Here is a 20,191-nt window from a genome sequence, read left to right on the forward strand (position 1 = left end):
ATCATTGGTACATTTTAGGTATACAATATAATGACATTCATCATTGGATATTTGCACCTTTACATAGTCTCTCTTGGTTCTTATTTTTCACCCTTTCCCAGCCCTCCCTTCAACCCCTCCATTCCTCCCTATTTACAAAGATTTTGTTCCTATTTTTCCATTTTCTCACATTAATACCATTCCCTTCTATCCTTTCCTCTAGCCCTCCCACTTCCTTCCCCTTTGCCCCTTTTCTTCCTATTTCACATTACCTATTATACATTTAAGGACTTCATTTCTCTGTTACCAAAATCTGTCTTCATTACTTTTTCATTGCTATGATAAACTACCCAACACCTACAAGTTAAATGATAAAAGATTTATTTCACCTCAGTTTGTAGAGGTTTCAGTCCATAGTTAATGGACTCCAACACAGGGTGGCATGCCAGGGGGCATCACAGAGGAAAAAGAGTTCATGGAAATGCGGGAAAGAGACAGTGATGCAGTAAGCCAGAGGAGCCAGCCTTCCTTTCCTTTTTAATCCCTTCCAGGTTACCAGTCTTTTGAGTGGTGCCACCTAGAACTATAATTCCAGCCTTTGGACTAATTTAGTACCACACACTCTTAATCCAACTATTGCACTTCCTAGATCCAGCCAACTCCAAAAAACCCCACCTATGAGTTATGAGGATTCAGGAGGACATCTAGATATAAGCCATAACTCTATGCAAATGCAAAAGAATTAAAATTTTACCATACATACTATCAGATCCCAGTGCAGGGAAACTAGAAATCAATAGCAAAAGAAAACACAGAAACTATGGAAATATGAGGAAATTAAAAAAACACTTTAACAAGTGACAGAGAAAATTAAAGAAGAAATAAGACAGTTCATAGAATTAAATGGTAATGCCAGTACAACAAACTAGAACTTATGGAACAAAATGAAAGAACCCCTCTGAGGGAAGTTTATAGCAGTGAATGTCCATATCATAAAAGCAGAATGAGCCCAAATAAATAACCTAATTTTGTATCTCAAGGTCTTAGAAAACAACAATAATCCAAACCCAGAGCTTACACAAGGAAAGAAATGATAAGGACCAGAGCAGAAATAAATGAAATGGAGAATTATAAAACAATACAAGGAATCAACTAAAAGAGAAATAGTTCTTTGAAAGAATAAACAAAATAGATGAATTCTTACCCAGTCTTACAAAAAAAAAAAAAAAAGGAAAGAAAAGACACAAGTTGATGGGGTTAGAAATGAAAAAAAAAAAAGTGAAATCACAATAAACACTGACAAACTCCAGAAAATTATTAGCAATTATTTCATAAACATATATGCCAAAAATTGGAGAACTCAGAAGAAATGGAAAGATTCCTACATATATGACTTGCCAAAACTGAACCAAGAAGACTTAAAAATATGAATAATCTAATAACAGGTAATGAAATTGAAGCAGTAATAAAAAAATTACCAACTGAAAAGCCCAGGACCTCATAGATTTACAGTCAAATTCTACAAGAACTTCAGGGAAGATGTAACACCAATACTCCTCAAACTATTTAATTGAATTGAGAGGGAAGAAGTACCTTTAAAATCATTCTTAGAAGTTAATATTATCTGATTCCAAAACCAGACCAGGATCCAGCCAAAAAGAGAAATATAGGCCAATTTCTCCAATGAACATAGGTGCAAAAATCCTTACCAAGATATTGTCAAACAGAATGCAACAAATCATCAAAAAGATCATACACTGTGAACAAGTAGGCTTCATTCTGAGAATGCAAGGATGGTTCAATATATGCAAAACAATAAATATAATTCATCACAGAATCTGAAGCAAGGACAAAAATCACATGATTATCTCAACACTGAAACACCCTTTGACAAAATACTAAATCCATACAGGATAAAAACAATGAAGAAAATAAGTATAGGTGTTCTATATCTCAGTCCTGAGATTCAGCATGGCTAAAAAGAGGAGGAGTCACATTGGAGCTACTCAGAGAAAAATCAACTAAAAGCATGGGTAATTGGAAGAAAAGGATGGACATACATCCTGATGCCAAAACCAATACAAAATAAGAGATTAATAGAGCAAATGAAACACGGGTATGGGACTTCATAGAAGAGCACATCAGCACACAGAGCTACTAGCACTGTGGCAGCACCAAGCAAGAATTGCCATACTGGGAAGTCACCCAGAAACTGATGGACTAAAAAGGTGCACCTAACACAAGCCACACAGGACAGATTTGGGAAAGAAGGTTTCTTGTCTCTTTCTTTAGCCCTCCTCTACACAAAGGACACTGCAGCCTGGCAACAGATTTCGCTGTCACTGGCAAACACAGAACTGACCAGAATTCCGTTCTCTCCTCAATGGAAGGGCCACCAGCCCCCTTTTCTTTTTCTTTTCTTTTCTTTTCTTTCTCTGTTGTGCACTCCCAATTTGAGACCAGAGTGCAGCTGAAAAAAGTGATTTGCGAATGGCAGCGGCTTGAGAGAAAGACGCAGACGCCAGCAGGATTTTAGCAATGGCAATTAACTCCCTAGAGAGGAGATAGAAGATGGAACAGAACACAGCAGCACAGCCGCACCCCCCAGGACAAGCTCTCCTGAGCAGCACAGCCCCCCTCCTGCAACAAGTGCCTCAGGACAGGATAGAGAAGTGCCAGTGGGGGTGAAACAGAGGAGGCTGTGCAAAGACTGAGCAACTGAGGGGAGCCAACTGTACATGAGACTGAGAGCAGTCCTGGGGTGCCCCTGCCTGAGGGCACCACAGCAACCCACAGTAAGGAGACTTGGATAGACTAGAGATAGACATCCAAAAAACTTCTGGCTGAAGACTGGCCCCAGCTCCCATAAGATCAAACTCTGTACAGACTTGGCAGGGTTACACAGCACGGTTTTGAGACACTATCTGCCTTGGGCAGTATCACAACTGTGGACACTAGAAGAATTTTAGGTTATTTATTTTTCTTTCTTTGTTGGTTTTGTTTCCTCTTTCTATTTTTTAAAGAAAGTTTTTACCTTTATATTTACCTTGTTCTACTCATCCTCTTTCTTTCCTCAGTTATCTCCCTTCAGTTTATGATATTTTCATGTGAGTGAAAAATCAACTCTCATCTTTTAAGTTCACTTCAATATTCTTATGTTTTACCCTTCACACTTTCCCTCCTGTCCTCTTCTCAAGTTACCCAAGCCTTTGGTGATCATCTGTTGTCCTCCAGTCTTACCTCTACTACATTTCCCTTCATTGGTCACTCACTCTGTTTTGCCTCATCTCTCTTAAATTTCCTGCTCCCCAGAAGGTAAACTCACCTTGCATACAAGATTTTGGTTTATTTTGGATTGTTTTGTATAACTGTAGATCTCTTATGTTTAAAGATACCAAATTAAGAGTTACCACAATTTGTCAGTTTCTAGGTTGTGCCTTGAGGCTATTGATATTGCTAATTGTGCTACTTTAGGTAAGATGTCGTATCTGTTATAATTAGTTGTTCTCCCTTATATGACCACACTGAGACTGTCTGGCGCCATACTCACCACCATAGTCCAGTATCAAAGGACTGGGTGATGAACCAAATAAACAGCAACTTCTGATCCCTAGTAAATCAGGAAGGTAGGATCTCGGATCAGACATAGAGGCCAAGAATCACATATACCCAGAGACTTCTTAGAAATAGGCTTTTCCTAAAGAAACCTTGATACTAGTGATAAAGCTATGTTCTGCCATAAGAAATTTACAAGTATCAACACAGAAAACAAAATAAAATTAAAAAATAGAAAATGACAAGACCCAGAGGCAAAATTCAGTCCCAGACCTCCAGTCCACCAAGGACAAGTCCAGGAGACAATGAGATAGAGGAAATCAGAAATCACTCACCTGATTTTTCTGAAATGATAGAAGCAGAAGTAAGAAAGTAGATACACAAAGTTATAGAGAAAATAATCTCTCAGGTAAAAAAATGATGATCAAAATGAAAGACATGCTCAATGAATCTAGAATAGATACAGATAAAAAATAGGGGAGCTTAGAAAAATGACAAAAACCATGAATGTTCAACATAGGAAAGAAATGGAATTCATGAAACATATTCAAACAGATATTGAGGAAATTAAAAATTGCATTGAAAGTATATGCAATAGATTAAATGAAGTTGAGGACAGAATTTCTGAAATAGAAGACAGGAATTCTGTTGACATCCTTGAAAAGACAGATCTCTTAAAGTGCCAAAGAACCATGAAAAATCAATCCAACAATTCAAGATGATGCAAAGAAGAATAATGTTAGATTGATTGGGGTCAATGAGAGAGTTGGAGATAGTGCAAATGTCATACAAAGTTTGCTCCAAGAAGTATTGGGAAAAAACTTCCCAAACATGGAGAAAGAATTTGTCATGCAAATAAGTGAGGCAAATAGAACTCCAATGAGCAATGACCAAAATAAATCTATACCAAGGCATATAATTATGAAGATCCCAGAAATTCAGCACAAGAATGGAATATTAAAAGCTGTTAGAGAAAAGAAACAAATCACCTACAAAGAAAAGTCTATTGGAATCACAGCAGACTTCTCAATGCAAACCCTTAAGTCAAGGAGAGCTTGGAGTGAAGTATTCCAGGTTCTGAAAGAAAACAACTTCACCGCCCACCACCCCCTGCCCAGTGACCAGCTTAGCCAGGCGGGAGGAGAGGACCTTAGCTGCTTGGACCCATACTCCTTCCAAAATGTGCCTTACCCACCAGCGACCAGCCAGAGGATGGTGAGGACTTCATTTGGGAGCGTGGAGCCCTGCTCCATCCCACCCTCACTCCACCCCACCAGCCACCAGCTTAGCTGCAAGGGTGCCTGCAGCCCCCCACCCTGGCCTCTGGCCTCCTGGCTGTGCTGATACCTGGTTCCACACTGCAGAGGCACAGGGTGTCATAAAGGCCATTGTCCTGAGCTCCAGAAGATAGAGCAGAAGTGAACAACAGGAAGAGGGCCTCAGTCAGGCTCCTTGATGAAAGCTGAAGCCCACTGAAAAAGTGAAGAAAATCTCGGCAATAAAGGCACACCAGACCACCGTACTTAGTAAGTTGGAGGGATCATCACTCTCATCAGAACCTGGACTATCTTCAGGGGAAGGGCAGCTGGAACCTGCAGTAGAACCTTGCAGAGTTCAACCCTGTAGGAGGACAGGGAGTTCAACATGGGACTTGCAGCAAGAAATCTGCCTGAATCTCATGGGTCTGCTACTGGCTTGCTGGGACTCATTGACTTATATCTGCACACTGCTGCCCACATTGTCTATTGTGACAGAAGAGACATACTCTGAAGGAGGCCCTTCATTTTTATTTTTTATTTTCAAAATTATTATTTTTGCTCTTATTTTTAATTTTTTCTTTTTCTACTCTTCAAATTTTCATTTTTCTCTTCTTTTTTTCTTTCTTTTCTCTTTTCTTTCTCTCTCTCTCTCACTGTCCCACATTGTTCTTCATCTCCCTTTTTGTTCCTGTTCTAGCCCTAATTCTTATTTCTTCTTTATTTTTCTTTTCTCTTTTTCTTTCTCTTGATTGTCATTAGTTTTGAAGGAAAGTAGGTACAGTTTCTAGCCTCGCTATTGCTGTTAGGTTGTACTGTTCTCGTCTTTGCTCTTTAATTCTGTCTTTTCCTCTTGTCTTCAACAGTTTCTTAGAGTTTGCATGATCTTCCTGTGTCCTCTAGCCTCACTGTTAAACTTTGCCTATTTCTCTACATATCTATCTCCTCCTTAACTCCTACTAACTCTGCATCCCAAAGGGTAAAGTTGCTGTATTGAAGAGTTTATTCACTATAAACATATGTTGGATTGGTCCTTGATTTTGATTTAATTCACACAGTTAAACTGATAGATTAATAAGTATCACAAATTGTCATTTTCTAAGATGTACTTGATGCTATGGTGTTGCTAACTGTATCACTTGGGCTAAGGTGCTGTGATTGATCTAATCAGTATTCCTTCCTGGTATAATGAAAATGAGATAGCCTCAGAGTCATTAGAGACTCAAAAGCTAAAGACCAGCTATATCTGGAAGACATCACTGAGAAGCAATCATTCCATAAGTGTTCTAAATACAAGCAACACAGATACTAATAATAAGTAATTTCAAATTATCAACCCAGAAATTAAACCAAGGACAGTAGGAAAAACAAACATGAGAAGACATTTAAGTAAGGCACAAACTCAGACTTCCACCCCACCAAAGGCAAATTCTGGGGAAAGGGGTGGAAAAGTCTGAAAATCAATCACTTGAACACCCTGAACTAATAGCACAAGAAGTACCAAAACAGATGAATGAGGCTCTAGAAAAATTCAAAACAGAAATAATTTCCTAGATAACTGAAGAGATGGTGAGCAGTGTGAAAGACATGATTAGATGTTCTAGAACAGAAACAGATAAAAAAATACATGAGCTCAGAACCATGCTGGAAGTCATGAATGCCCAGCATAAGAAATAAATGGAATCTATGAAACAGATTCAAACAGATATCCAGGAGATTCAAAACTCCATTGAAAGTATTCAGAGCAGATTAAGGGAATGTGAAGATAGAATATTAGATGTAGAAGACAGGTTTGTGGTTAACGACCATGAAAACAGAGATTTCTTAAAAATAGTAAGGGACCATGAGAAATCAATCTAGCAGCTGATAGATGATGCCAAGAAGAATAACATAAGACTGATAGGAGTCCATGAAAAAGCAAGAGAAAGTAGAGTTGACATAAAAAAACTGTTCACAGAAGTAATAGTAGAAAACTTCCCAGACAGAGGTAGAGAATTGGACACACAGATAAGTGAGACATATAGAATTCCAACTGGCCACAATTAAAAAAAACTACACCTAGACATATAATAGTCAAGATCCCAGAAACCCAACAGAAGAACAAAATTCTACAAGCAGTTAGAGAAAAGAAACAAATCACTTATAAAGGAAACCCATTAGAATCACAGTAGACTTCTCAACAAAACCCTCAAGACAAGGAGAGCATGAAGTGAAGGATTTCCATTCCTAAAAGAAAACAGATTTCAACCAAGACTGTTTTATCCTACAAAATTAGCTTCCAAATTGATGGGCAAATTAGATACTTCCATGAAAAAGAACACCTGAGAAATTTCATGAATACCAAACCAGCACTGCAAATAATTCTAAAAGTTATTCTAGAAACACAATGAAGGAGACAACTCCAGAAGGCCAAACAGAGTGAACCCACCAGCAAGAAGCTAAAGGGAAAGGGGGAAAAACAAAAAATAAAAGAGCCAACAACAGTAAAACATCATGACAAGGATGAGTAAATATCTATCAATTATAACCATCAATGTTAATGGCCTCAATTCACAAATCAAAGGAAACAGAATGGCAGAATGTATTAAAGGAGCAAAATCAAACAATATGCTGAATACAAGAAACACACCTAATTCAAAGAGAAACTCATAGACTGAAAGTGAAAGGATGGAAAACAGTTCTCCATGTGACAGGAACCCAGAAAAAAGCAGGGGTAGCAATCTTATTTGCAGACAAAGTAGTAGATTTCAAACCAAAAGTAATTAAGAGAGACAAAGATGGTCACTACATCCTTGTGAAGGAAACAATCCAAGAGGAAGAGATGATAATCCTAAATATTTATGGACCAAATATGAATGCCCACAACTATACAAAACAAATATTAATGGACATGCAAAACCAAATAAGTGCTAATACAGTTGTAGTAGAGAAACTCCATAAAGCACTGTCACAAATAGACAGATCATCTAGACAAAAAATTAACAAGAAAATACTAGAACTGAAAAAGTTATTGAACAAATGGACTCAATAGATGTTTACAGAGTGTTCCACCCCAAAAAATCAGAATACACATTCTTTTCAGCTCCTCAGGGGTCATTCTCCAACATAGACCACATGCAAGCTCAGAGGACATGTTTAAGTAAATGTAAAAGTAAATGTAATAGTTATCCCCTGTATATTATCAGACCATAGTGCAATAAAATTAAGATCAATAACATAAAAAACCTCAAAACACCCACAACACCTCAAAATTGAATAAGACACTCCTGAACAACCAATGGGTCACAGAGGAAATTAAAGAAATTAGACAGTTTCTACAAGTAAATGGTAATGCCAGTGCAACATACAGAAATCTATTAGACAGAGTGAAAGCAGTTCTACACAGGAAATTCATAGCAGTCAATGCCTATATTAGGAAAACAGAGAGAACTCAAATAAACAACCTAATGCAAAAACTGAAGCTCCAAGAAAAAGAAGAGCATAACAAACCCAAATCTCATAAAAGAGAGGAAATTATAAAGATCAGAGCAGAAAACAATGCAATGGAATCTAAAAGAATGTACAAAAAAATCAATAAATCAAAATTTATTTTGAAAGAATAAATAAAATTAGTAAACACTTAGCCAAACTTATAAAAAAAAGGTCTAAAACTTTCAAATTCAAGCAATTAGGAATGAAAAAAATGAAGTCACAACAGACTCAACAGAAATCCAGAGGATCATCAATACCTATTTCCAGAAACTGTACTCTAATATAATGGAAAATACAGAAGAAATGGACAGATTCCTAAGTATATATGAATTGCCAAAGTGAAGAAGATATAGAAATTCTTAACACCCCAATTACAATGAGTGAAAGTGAAAACAATTAAAAATTTACCAAAAAAAAAGCCCAGGTCTGGATGGCTTCATTGCTGAATTCTACAAGATATTTAGAGAAGAACTATTGCCATTACTCTTTAAACTCATCAATGTAATTGAAAGGGAAGCAATGCCTCCAAATTAATTCCTGGAAGCAAGTGTTAGTTTGATTCCAAAACCAGGGAAAGACCCAACCCAAAAAGAGAACTACAGGCCAAACTCCCTAATGAATATAGATGCAAAAATCCTCAACAAGATACTGGCAAACAGAATACAGTGTTTCATCAAGAAGATCATTCATTCTGACCAAGTCAGATTTATCTCTGATATGGAAGGATAGTTCAACATACATACATCAATAACTGTAATACACTATGTTAACAGAGTCAAGGACAAAAACAATATGATCATCTCAATAGATGCAAAAAAGGCATGCGACAAAATCCAACACCCATTCATGATAAAAACCCTACAGAAAATTGGAATAGAAGGTATTTATCTCAACCTGATTGAGGCTATCTAAGAAAAACCAACAGCCGACATCATAAAAAATGGTTGAAAACTGCAAACTTTTACACAAAAATAGGAAACAAGAAAAGGATGCCCACTATCACCACGTCTGTTTCATATATTTCTGGCAACACCAGCCACAGCAATTAGAAAAGAGAGAAAAAAAAGGGGGAACAATGATATTAAAAGAGGAAGTTAAATTGTCATTATTTGCTGATGATGACACTTTACATAGAGGACTCAAAAAATTCATTTTACAGTAGCATCCAAAACAATGAAATATCTAGGAATCTTTTTTTTTTAGTTCTTTTATTGGTACATTTTAGGTATACAATTCATTTACATTTATCATTGGGTATTTGTACCTGTACATGATATATCTTGGTTCTTATTTTTTTTCCAATTACCTGTGAACACTTCACCCCCTCCACCCTTCCCTATTTATATAGATTTAATTTCCATTTTTTTTCTTTTCTCATAGTTTTTCCTTTCCCTCTTTGCCTTTCCCCTTCCCCTCCCTTCACTCCTTCATCTTTGGACTTTTTTTCCTATTTCAAATTATCAATTATTCATTTAAATCATTTTAGCCCTTGTTTACACTATCAGTTTTTCACACTAGTGAAACTATTCAGTATTTACACGTGTGTCCTATTTATTTCACTTAAGAGTATGGCCTCGACATGCATCTATTTAGCTATATATGACTCTAGTTTTTCATTCTTTATGGCTGAGTAGTACTCCATTTTATTAAAAAACCCCACATTTTCTTTATCCAGTTTCCAGTTTATGGGCACTTGGGCTGCTTCAAAGCTTTAGCTATTACAAACTGTGCCGCTATGAACATGGGTGGACATATATCACTGTGGTATGATTCTTTTAATTCTTTTGGGAAGATACCCAGCAGGGGAATAGCTGGCTTGAATGGGACCTCTAGTCCTAGTTCTTTGAGGTATCTCCATATTGCTTTCCACAGTGGTTGCACCAGTATGCACTCCCATCAGCAATGGAGAAGGGTTCCTTTCTCCCCACAACCATGCCAGCATTTGTTATTTGTTGATTTCTTGATAGCACCCATTCTTTCTGGGGTGAGGTAGAATCTCAGTGTTGTTTTCATCTGCATCTCTTGAATGATGAGTGATGTTGAACATTTTTTCATATATTTGTTTGCTGCTTTTACTTCCTTGTCTGAGAAATGTCTGTTCATTTCAGATGCCCATGTTTGAAATGGGTCTTTGAATTTGGGGGGTCTGATTTGTTTCAATTCTTTATATATTCTAGATAGTAGTCCTTTGTCTGAGGTACAGCTGCTAAAATTTTTTTCCCATATTGTAGGTTGTCTCTTAGCTCTGTTGGTGGTTTCTTTTGCAGTGCAGAAGCTTTTTAATAAGATGAGATCCCAGTTGTTGATTCTTTCTGCTAGTTCCCGTGTTGCTGAGGTTTTGTTCATGAAGTCTTTTCCTATGCCAATGTCTTCAAGAGTTCTACCTAATTTATCTTCCAGCAAGTTTAGTGTTTCTGTCTTAATATTTACATCTTTAATCCACTTTGATCTTAGTTTAGTGCATGATGATAGGTATGGGTCTAGTAATGGCATTAGTTTTTCTTTAAATGTCTTGTAAAATTCAGCAGTGAAGCCCTCCAGACCTGGGCTTTTCTCTGTTGGTAAATATTTTATTACATTTTCAATCTCATTCATTGTAATTGGGGTGTTTAGAATTTTAATATCTTCTTCATTTAACTCTGGCAATTTGTATGCATCTAGGAATCTGTCCATTTCTTCTATGTTTTCCATTTTATTGGAGTAGAGGTTCTCGAAGTAGGTATTGATGGTCCTCTGGATTTCTGTTGGACCTGTTGTGCCTTCCCATTTTTCATTCTTAATTGCATGTATTTGTGCCTTTTCTTTCCTTTTTTTGATAAGGTTGGCTAAAGGGTTATCAATTTTATTTATTCTTTCAAAAAACCCACTCTTTGATTCATTGATTTTTTGTATTGTTCTCTTAGTCTCCATTCCATTAATTTCTGCCCTAATCTTTATAATTTCCTCTCTTGTATGAGCTTTGGATTCGTTATGCTCTTCTTTTTCTATGAGTTTGAGGTTCTGCATTAGGTTATTTATCTGAGTTTTCTCTGTTTTTCTAATATAGGCATTCACTGCTATGAATTTCCCATGCAGAACTGTTTTCATTGTGTCCCATAGATTCCTGTATGTTGTACTGGCATTTACATTTACTTGTAGAAACTGTTTAATTTCTTCTTTAATTACTTCTTTGACCCATTGGTTGTTCAATAGGGTGTTATTCAGTTTCCATGTGTTTGTTGGGGTTTTGTGGTTTCTTATATTATTGATTTCCAATTTTATTGCACTATGGTCTGATAATATACAAGAGGTAACTTCAATTCTTTTACATTTACTTAGATATGTCCTATGAGCTCCCATGTGGTATATTCTGGAGAATGACCCATGTGCAGTAGAAAAGAATGTGTGTTCCAATTTTGTGGAGTGGAACACTCTGTAAACATCTATTAAGTCCATTTGTTCAATACCTTGGTTCAGTTCTAGAATTCCCTTGTTAACTTTTTGTCTAGATGATCTGTCCATTGGTGATAGTGGGGTATTGAGGCCCCTCACTACAATTGTGTTAGTGTTTATTTGGTTTTTCATGTCTATTAATATTTGTTTTGTATAGTTGGGGGCATTCGTATTTGGTGCATATATATTTAGGATTGTCATCTCTTCCTGTTGGATTGTTCCCTTCACAAGGATGTACAGACCATCTTTGTCTCTCTTAATGAGTTTTGATTTGAAATCTACTTTGTCTGAAAATAAGATTGCTACTCCTGCTTTTTTCTGGGTTCCTGTGGCATGGAGATCTGTTTTCCATCCTTTTACTTTCAGTCTATGAGTTTCTTTTTGAATTAGTTGTGTTTCTCGTATACAGCATATTGTTGCATTTTCCTTTTTAATCCATTCTGCCAGTCTATTTCTTTTTATTGGTGAATTGAGCCCATTATCATTGAGGGTTATAATTGATAGATATTGATTTATCCTTGTCATGATGTTTTACTTTTGTTGGCTCTTTCATTTCTTATTTTTCCCCCTTTCCCTTTAGTTTCTTACCTTGCCTGGTGGCTTCCCTCTGTTGGGCCTCACGGAGTTGAGGCCTTCATTGCTTTTTTCTAGGATATTGTTTAGAATTGCTTGTAGTGCTGGTTTGGTGTTCATGAAATTTCTCATGTGTTCTTTGTCGTGGAAGTATCTAATTTCCTCATTGATTTTGAAAGATAATTTTTCAGGATACAACAGTCTAGGTTGGATTTTATTTTCTTTTAGGGCTTGAAGTACTTCACTCCAGGCTCTCCTTGATTTGAGGGTTTGTATTGAGAAGTTTGCTGTGATTCTGATGGGCTTTCCTTTGTAGGTGATTTGTTTCTTTTCTCTAACTGCTTGTAGGATTTTGTTCTTCTGTTGGGTTTCTGGGATCTTGACTATTATATGTTTAGATGTAGATTTTTTTTGATCATGGCTAGCTGGAGTTTTATATGCCTCACTTATGTCTATGTTCAATTCTTTACCTCTGTCTGGGAAGTTTTCCACTATTACTTCTGTGAACAGTTTTTATGTCAATTTTGCTTTCTCCTGTTCTTTCATGGACTCCTATCAGTCTTATGTTATTCTTCTTTTCATTGTCTAGCAGTTGTTGAATTGATTTCTCCTGGTCCCTTACTATTTTTAAAAATCTCTATTTTCATGGTCTCTAACTGTGATCCTGTCTTCTATATCTGATATTCTATCTTCAGATTCCCTTAATCTGCTATGGATACTTTCAATGGAGTTTTTGATCTCCTGAATAGTTGTTTGAATCTGTTTCATGGATTCCATTTCTTTCTTATGTTGGGCGATCATGGTTTCCATTTCTTTCTTATGCTGGGCCTTCATGGCTTCCAGCATGTTTCTGAGCTCATCTATTTTTTTTAACTGTTTCTGTTCTAGATCCTCTAATCAAGTCTTTCACTCTGCTCACCATCTCTGTGGATATCTAGGAGATTATTTCTGCTTTGAATTTTTCTAGAGCCTCATTCATCTGTTTTGTTACTTCCTATGCTATCAGTTCAGGGTATCTAGATGGTTGGTTATGGGATTTTTCTATCTTATTTCCCCCAGGATTTACCCTTGGTGGGGTGGAAGTCTGAGTTTGTGCCTTGCTTAAATGTCTTCTCATTTTTGTTTTTGGTACTGTACTTGGTTTAACTCCTGGGTTGATAGTTTGAAATTGCTTATTGTAGGTATCTTTGTTGCTTGTAATTAGAACTCTTATGGAATGATTGCTTCTCAGAGGTGTCTTCCAGATATAGCTGGTCTTTAAATTTTGAGTCTCTAATGACTCTGAGGCTATCTCATTTTCCTTATATTAGGAAGGTTCATTGACTAGATCAGTACCAACACCTTAGCCCAAGTGATACAATCAGCAACACCATTGCATCAAGTACATCTTTGAAAACGACATTTTGTGGTAGATATTAATCTATCACCTTTAGCTGTGTGAATTAAATCAAGATTGAGGGCCAACCCAACATATAGTGAATAAACTCTTCTATATAACAACTTTACCCTTTGGGATGGGGAATTAGAAGGGGTTGGGGAGGGAGGGACAGATGGGAAGAAGGATAGGGGAAGGTTATCAGTGTGGCCAGAGGACACAGGTGAGAAGGAAAAAGAGAAAAATAGGAAAATAAAGAACTCTGAATGAGGACCAAAACAGAGACAAAAAGGGAAGATGAACAATGAGGGAGAGCAAGAAAGTGAGTGTAAGAGAGAGAGAGAAAGGAAAGAGAAAAGAAACAAGAAAAGAAAATTTAAAAAGGAGAGAAAAACAAATATTTGCAAAGAATAGGGAAAAAAATAAAGATAAGAGGAGCAAAAGAAAACAAAAGAGAAAACAAAATAATAAAATTAATTTTGGGAATAAAAAATAACCATGAAGATGAAAGGCCTCTTTCAGGGTATGTCTCTGGTGTCACAATAGACAATGTGGGTTGCAGTGTGCAGATATAAGTCATTGAGTCTCAGTGAGCTAGTTGCAGACCCATGAGATTCAGGCAGGTTTCTGGCTGCAAGTCCCAAGTTGAGCTCCCTGTCCTCCTGTAGGTTTGAACTCTGCAGAGTTGTATTGCAGGTTCTAGCTGCCCTTCCCCTGAAGATAGTCCTGGTCCTGATGGGAGGTGAAGATGACTCCAACTTACCCAGTACAGTGGTCTGGTGGTCCGGTGTTCTCTGCATCTTTGTACTGTGGAACCAGGTGGCTGTACAGAGGAGTGTGGGGGGGTGTCCAGTGGATTGCTGCTGGGGCACGGGCTGATTTGGTGCATTCCACGTGACTCACTACATTGCTACGGCATCCACAGACGTGCTTGTCTGCAGTGGGCTGATCAAGGCCATACTCTTAAGCGACATAAATAGGACACACATTTGTAAATATGGAATTGTTTCTCTGGTGTAAGAAACCAAAAGTTTAAATAAGGGTTAAAATGATTAAAATGAATAATTGAAAATTTGAAATAGGAAGAAAAGGTCCAAAGGGTTAGGGAAAGTGGGAGGGGAAGGGTAAAGGAAAGAAGGGAAAGTAAATATTATGAGAAAAGGATAAAATGGAAACAAAATCTTTGTAAATAGAGAAAGTTGGAGGGGTTGAAGGGAGGACAGGGAATGGGAAAAAATAAGAACAAAGATACATGATGTACAGGTACAAGTACCCAATGATAAATGTAAATGTATTGTATACCTAAAATGTACCAAGAAAAGAATTTAATAAAAAAAAAGAAAACACCTTCCAATCAAGATTGATGTACCCTGCAAAACTATCTTTCACATTCAGTGAAATAATAAGATACTTCCATGACAATGAACAACTGAAGAAATTCATGACCACTAAACCAGCTCTACAAAAAGCCCTGAAGGATATTTTGGAAAGATATAATGAAGACCACAGCTCTAAGAACACGAATAAATAGACACCACTAAGAAGTGCTAGCAATTAAATGGAGGAGAAAAATAGGGAAAGAACAACTGGAAAATAACATCACAAGGATAAAACAATACATTTCATTTATAACCATTTCTGTAAATGGGCTCAACCCACAAATCAAGAGAAACAAACTGGCAATATGGTTCAAGAAACAAGATACTCCATATGAAAGAAGGCTGGAAAAAAAGGAGGGATAGCTGCACTATTTGTATACTAAGTGTATTTCAACCCAAGAGTGATTAAGATAGACAAAGAAGGTCACTACATCCTTTTAAATGGAACAATGCAGGAGGGAGATATAACAATCATAAATATATATGCACCAAATACCAGTGCACCAAACTATGTAAAACAAATATTAGAGGACATGATAAATCAAATAAGCACTAATACAATTGTAACAGCGGATCTCAATAACCCACTCTCATAAATAGATAGATCAAGTAGCAAAAAAATCAACAAAGAAATATCAGAACTGACTCAAATCTGTGAACAAATGGACTTAGCTGCATACAAAGTCAACACTCAAAAATTAATACAATTCCTGTACATCAATAACAAACTCACACAGAGAGAAATTAGGAAACAATACCTTTTACAATAGCATCAAGAAAAGTGAAATACTTAGGAATCAGTCTCACAAAAACAGTAAAAGATCTTTACATTGAAATTACAGTACTCTGAAAAAGGAGACTGAAGAGGATATTAGAAAATGGAAGGATATCCTTTGATTGTGTGTAGAAAAACCAACATAATGAACATGGCCATACTCCCAAAATTTTTGCACGAATTTAATGCAATCCCAATCAAAATGCCATTAGCATACCTCAGAGAACTGGAGAAATCATTCCTAAAATTCATTTGGAATCAGTTCAATCAGTGTTGGGAGTGGAGAGTGGACCCCAGAGAGCTCCAAGCAGCCCCACATCTGCGGCTAGCCTAGTTATTATCACATCTAGGAGGAGCTGCAGCTGCTGCAGCCAGCCCCAATCATCATCACAGAAACCATTATCAGGGAGTTTGAGATACAGCAGCTGCCCTTTGCCTCCCCGCCAATAGCTCCTCGACGCTGCCAACACCAAGCCCTGCACCAAGGGCAGCCATGCAGAAAACGGCAGCCCAGGTGGCCTCACATAATGCAAATAATGTGCAAATAATGACAATTTAACTTCTTCATTTCCTATCTTCGCTCCTTTTATTTCTTTCTCTTGTCTAATTGCTGTGGCTAATGTTTCCAAAATTATTTTGAACAGGAGTGGTGATAGTGGACAGCCTTGTATTGTTCCTGACTTTAGTGTGAAGGATTTCAGTTTTTGACCGTTTAGTATATTGGCTGTTGGTTTTTCATAGATGGCTTTTATCAGGTTGAGATAGACACCATCTATTTCAATTTTATATAGGGTTTTTATCATGAATGTGTGTTGGATTGTGTAAAACAGAGTACTACTCAGCCATAAAGAATGAGAAATAAGAGACATTTATAGCTAAATGGATGCACATTGAGGCAATACTCTTAAGTGAAAGAAATGGGACACACATGTGTAAATACCAAATAGTTTCTCTGGTGTGAGAAACTGAAAGTGTAAATAAGGATCAAAAGGTATAATAGATACTGTGAAATAGGAAAAAAAAGTCCAAAGGGGAAGGGGAAGTGGGAGGGATTAGGGAAAGGAAAGAAGGCGATGGAATTAATATGAGAAAATGAAAAAATGGAAACAAAGTCTTTGTAAATAGGGAGGGGTACAGGGGTTGAAGGGAGGGCAGAGGAATGGGGAAAAATAAGAACCAAGATATATTAATTACGTAAAGGTAGACATTTCCAATAATGAATGTCATTATAGTGTATACCTAAAATGTACCAATAGAATTAATTAAAAAGGAGAAGATCATCACAATGAAGGTTTTGGGAATAGTAAAATGGTTCAATGTTCATTCATCAACAGGAATAACACCAATGAAGATGTATTTGTACACCAGAGAGCCATAAAGAAGAATAACCCCAGGAAGTACCTTCGCAGTGTAGGAGATGGAGAGATTGTGGAGTTTGATTTTGTTGAAGGAGAAAAGGGTGCACAGGCAACAAATGTTACAGGCCCTGGTGGAGTTCCAGTTCACAGAAAATACTCAGCAGACCGTAACCATTATAGAAGCTAGCCACATAGGGGTCCTCCACGCAATTACTGGCAGAATTACCAGAATAGCGAGAATGGGGAAAATAATGAGGTAGCAGAGAGTGTTCCTAAAGGCCAAGCCTGACAACACTGGCTCTACCGCAGGGGAAGATTCCCACCTTACTATGTGCGGAGACCCTATGGGCATCAACCTCAGTATTCCAACCCTCCTATACAGGCAGAAGTGATGGAGGGTGCTGACAACCAGGGTGCAGCAGAACAAGGTAGACAAGTGAAACAAAATATGCATTGAGGTTATAGACCATGATTCTGCAGGGGCCCTCCTCTACAAAGACAGCCTAGAGAGAATGGCAATGAAAAGGATAAGGAAAATCAAGGAGAAGAGACCAAAGGTCAGCAGCCACCTCAACGTTGGTGCTGGTGCAAATGCAATTAGCGACACAGATGCCCAGAGTACCCTAAACCTCATGATGGCAAAGACACAAAAGCAGCCTCTCCATCAGCTGAGAATTCATCCACTCCCAAGGCTGAGCATGACAGGGCTGAGTAAATGCTGGCTTAATATCTCTACTATGATCCAGTTTAGTCATCCAGCAAGGAGAAACAAATATGAAATTCCAGCAATAAGAAAAGAACAAAAGACTGGGAACTGAAGATCTTAAGTGCTTGCTTTTTGCCCATTGACCAGATAACTAGAACTATCTGCATTATCTATGCAGCATGAGGTTTTTATGATTTTTACCTAAAGACATCTCTTTTTGGTAATGACAAATGTGTTTTTTTTTAAAGTCTGGTTTTTCTCAATACACCTTTAAAGGTTTTTAAATTGTTTCATATCTGGTCAAGCTGAGATTTTTAAGAACTTCATTTTTAATTTGTAATAAAAGTTTACAACTTGATTTTTTCAAAAAGGTTATCAAACTGCAAGCATCTGTTTAAAAAGGTCTTAAATAATAATAAAAAATTCATTCAAAATCAGAAGAGACATACAATATCAAAAACAATTCTGAGTAACAAAGGCAAGGCAAGACACATCACAATGCCTTATTCGAAAGTATACTAAAGAGCTTCTGTGATAAAAACAGCATGGTACTGGCATAAAAATAGACTGAAGATAAATGGAACAGACTAGAAGATGCAGAAAGAACCTCAAACACACTCAGCCACCTTATGTTTGACAAAGGGGCCAAGCACCTTCACTAGAAGAAAGATAGCCTCTTTAATAAATGGTGCTGGAAAAACTGGCTTTCTACATGCTGAAGACTAATACTAGACCCATGTCTTTCACCATGCACTAAACTAAAATAAAAATGGATCAAAGACATAAGTATTAAAACAGAAACACTGAATCTACTGGAAGAGAGGATAGGAAGAATCCCTGAGAATATAGGAATAGACAAAGACTTCATGGGCAAAACCAAGAACACAAGGGAAGTACTACAAAGAATCAACAACCAGGGCCTCATCTCATTAAAAAGCTTTTGCACAGCAGAAGAAATCACCAACAGAGTGAAAAAAGCCCACAGAGTGGGGAAAAATATTAGGCAGCTATTCCTCAGACAAAGGACTAATATCTAGAACATATGAAAAATTGAAAAAAATTCAATCCACCCAAATTTATTTATTTTTATTTTTTATTTTTTTATTTTTTTGGTACCAGGGATCAAACTCAGGTCCTTGTGCTTGTGAGGCAGGTGGCGAAACCACTGAGCAAAATCCCTGGCCCAATTTTTTTTTTTTGGTACTGGGGATCAAACTCTGGACCTGTGCTTGCGAGGCAGATGGCAGAACCACTGAGCTACATCCCCTGGCCCAGTCCATCCAAATTTAAAGACCCACTTCAAAAATGGGCATCTGAAATGAATACACATTTCTCAGATGAAGAAGTAGAAACAGCAAATAAATACATGAAAAAATGTTCAACATCATTGGTTATTCAAGATATGCAAATTAAAATAATACTGAGATTCCATCTCACTCCAGAAAGAATGGCTATTATCACAATGCCAACCAGCAACAAATGCTGGTGGGGCTGTGCAGAAAAAGTAACCCTTCTCCACTGTTGGTGGGACTGTAGACTGGTGCTAATGCTGTAGAAATTAGTGTGGAGATACCTCAAAAACTAATACTAGAGATCCAATTTGACCCAGCTATTCCCCTGCTGTGTATCTTCCCAAAAGAATTAAAAGCATCATCCCGCAGAGATGTACGTGCACCCATGTTTAAAGTGGCATAGTTCATAAGACTTAAATCTTTTAAAGAATCCAAATGCCCTGATGAATGGGTAAAAAGGATATGTCTTTTTAAATATAGTTGACTAGTATTCAGCCATAAAGAAGGATAATCTTGAGACATTTCTAGGTAAATGGATGTACCTTGAGAGCATACTCTTAAGTGAAGTAAATCAAACACACATGTATAAATATCACATTGTCTGTTGTGTGTGAGAGACTGAAAGTGAAAATAAGGACCCAAAAGAATAATAAATACTGTGAAATAGAAAGTTGTTCAAAATTATACAGAATGTGAGATATTTTGTCAATTCTTAAAATGTTTTATGCACAAAAAGCTATAGTATTATTAGGAAATTAGCTGAAAGATAGGTTAGCAAATGAAAATATATTCTTTTAAGGTCATGATACACAGTGTATTTACCATGATTATTCTCTAATGATTTTTGCCATGAAAAATTATTTTTTCATAGAACAGCTTTTATATTTTCTTTAATATCTTTAATTAATTTCCTTGTAATACATCAATATAAATTTTTTAAAACTTAAAAAAGTTACATAAAGGTTTTTATCTCAACATAAGAAAAGCCATTAATGACAAACCTACTGCTAATATCATATTAAATGGGCAAAAACTGAAAG

The 20,191-nt window shown here is 36.9% G+C and overlaps 1 pseudogene; it reads left to right on the forward strand.

The window, feature by feature from the left end:
- Nucleotides 1–421: 421 nt before the first annotated feature.
- On the forward strand, nt 422–17,868 carry LOC101710952 (Y-box-binding protein 1 pseudogene; annotated as a pseudogene).
- Nucleotides 17,869–20,191: the final 2,323 nt, after the last annotated feature.

The sequence above is a fragment of the Heterocephalus glaber genome, unplaced genomic scaffold (genome assembly GCF_053883595.1).
Source record: "Heterocephalus glaber isolate CG9 unplaced genomic scaffold, H.glaber_assembly_v1.0 deba00001790, whole genome shotgun sequence".
Classification (NCBI taxonomy): domain Eukaryota; kingdom Metazoa; phylum Chordata; class Mammalia; order Rodentia; family Bathyergidae; genus Heterocephalus; species Heterocephalus glaber.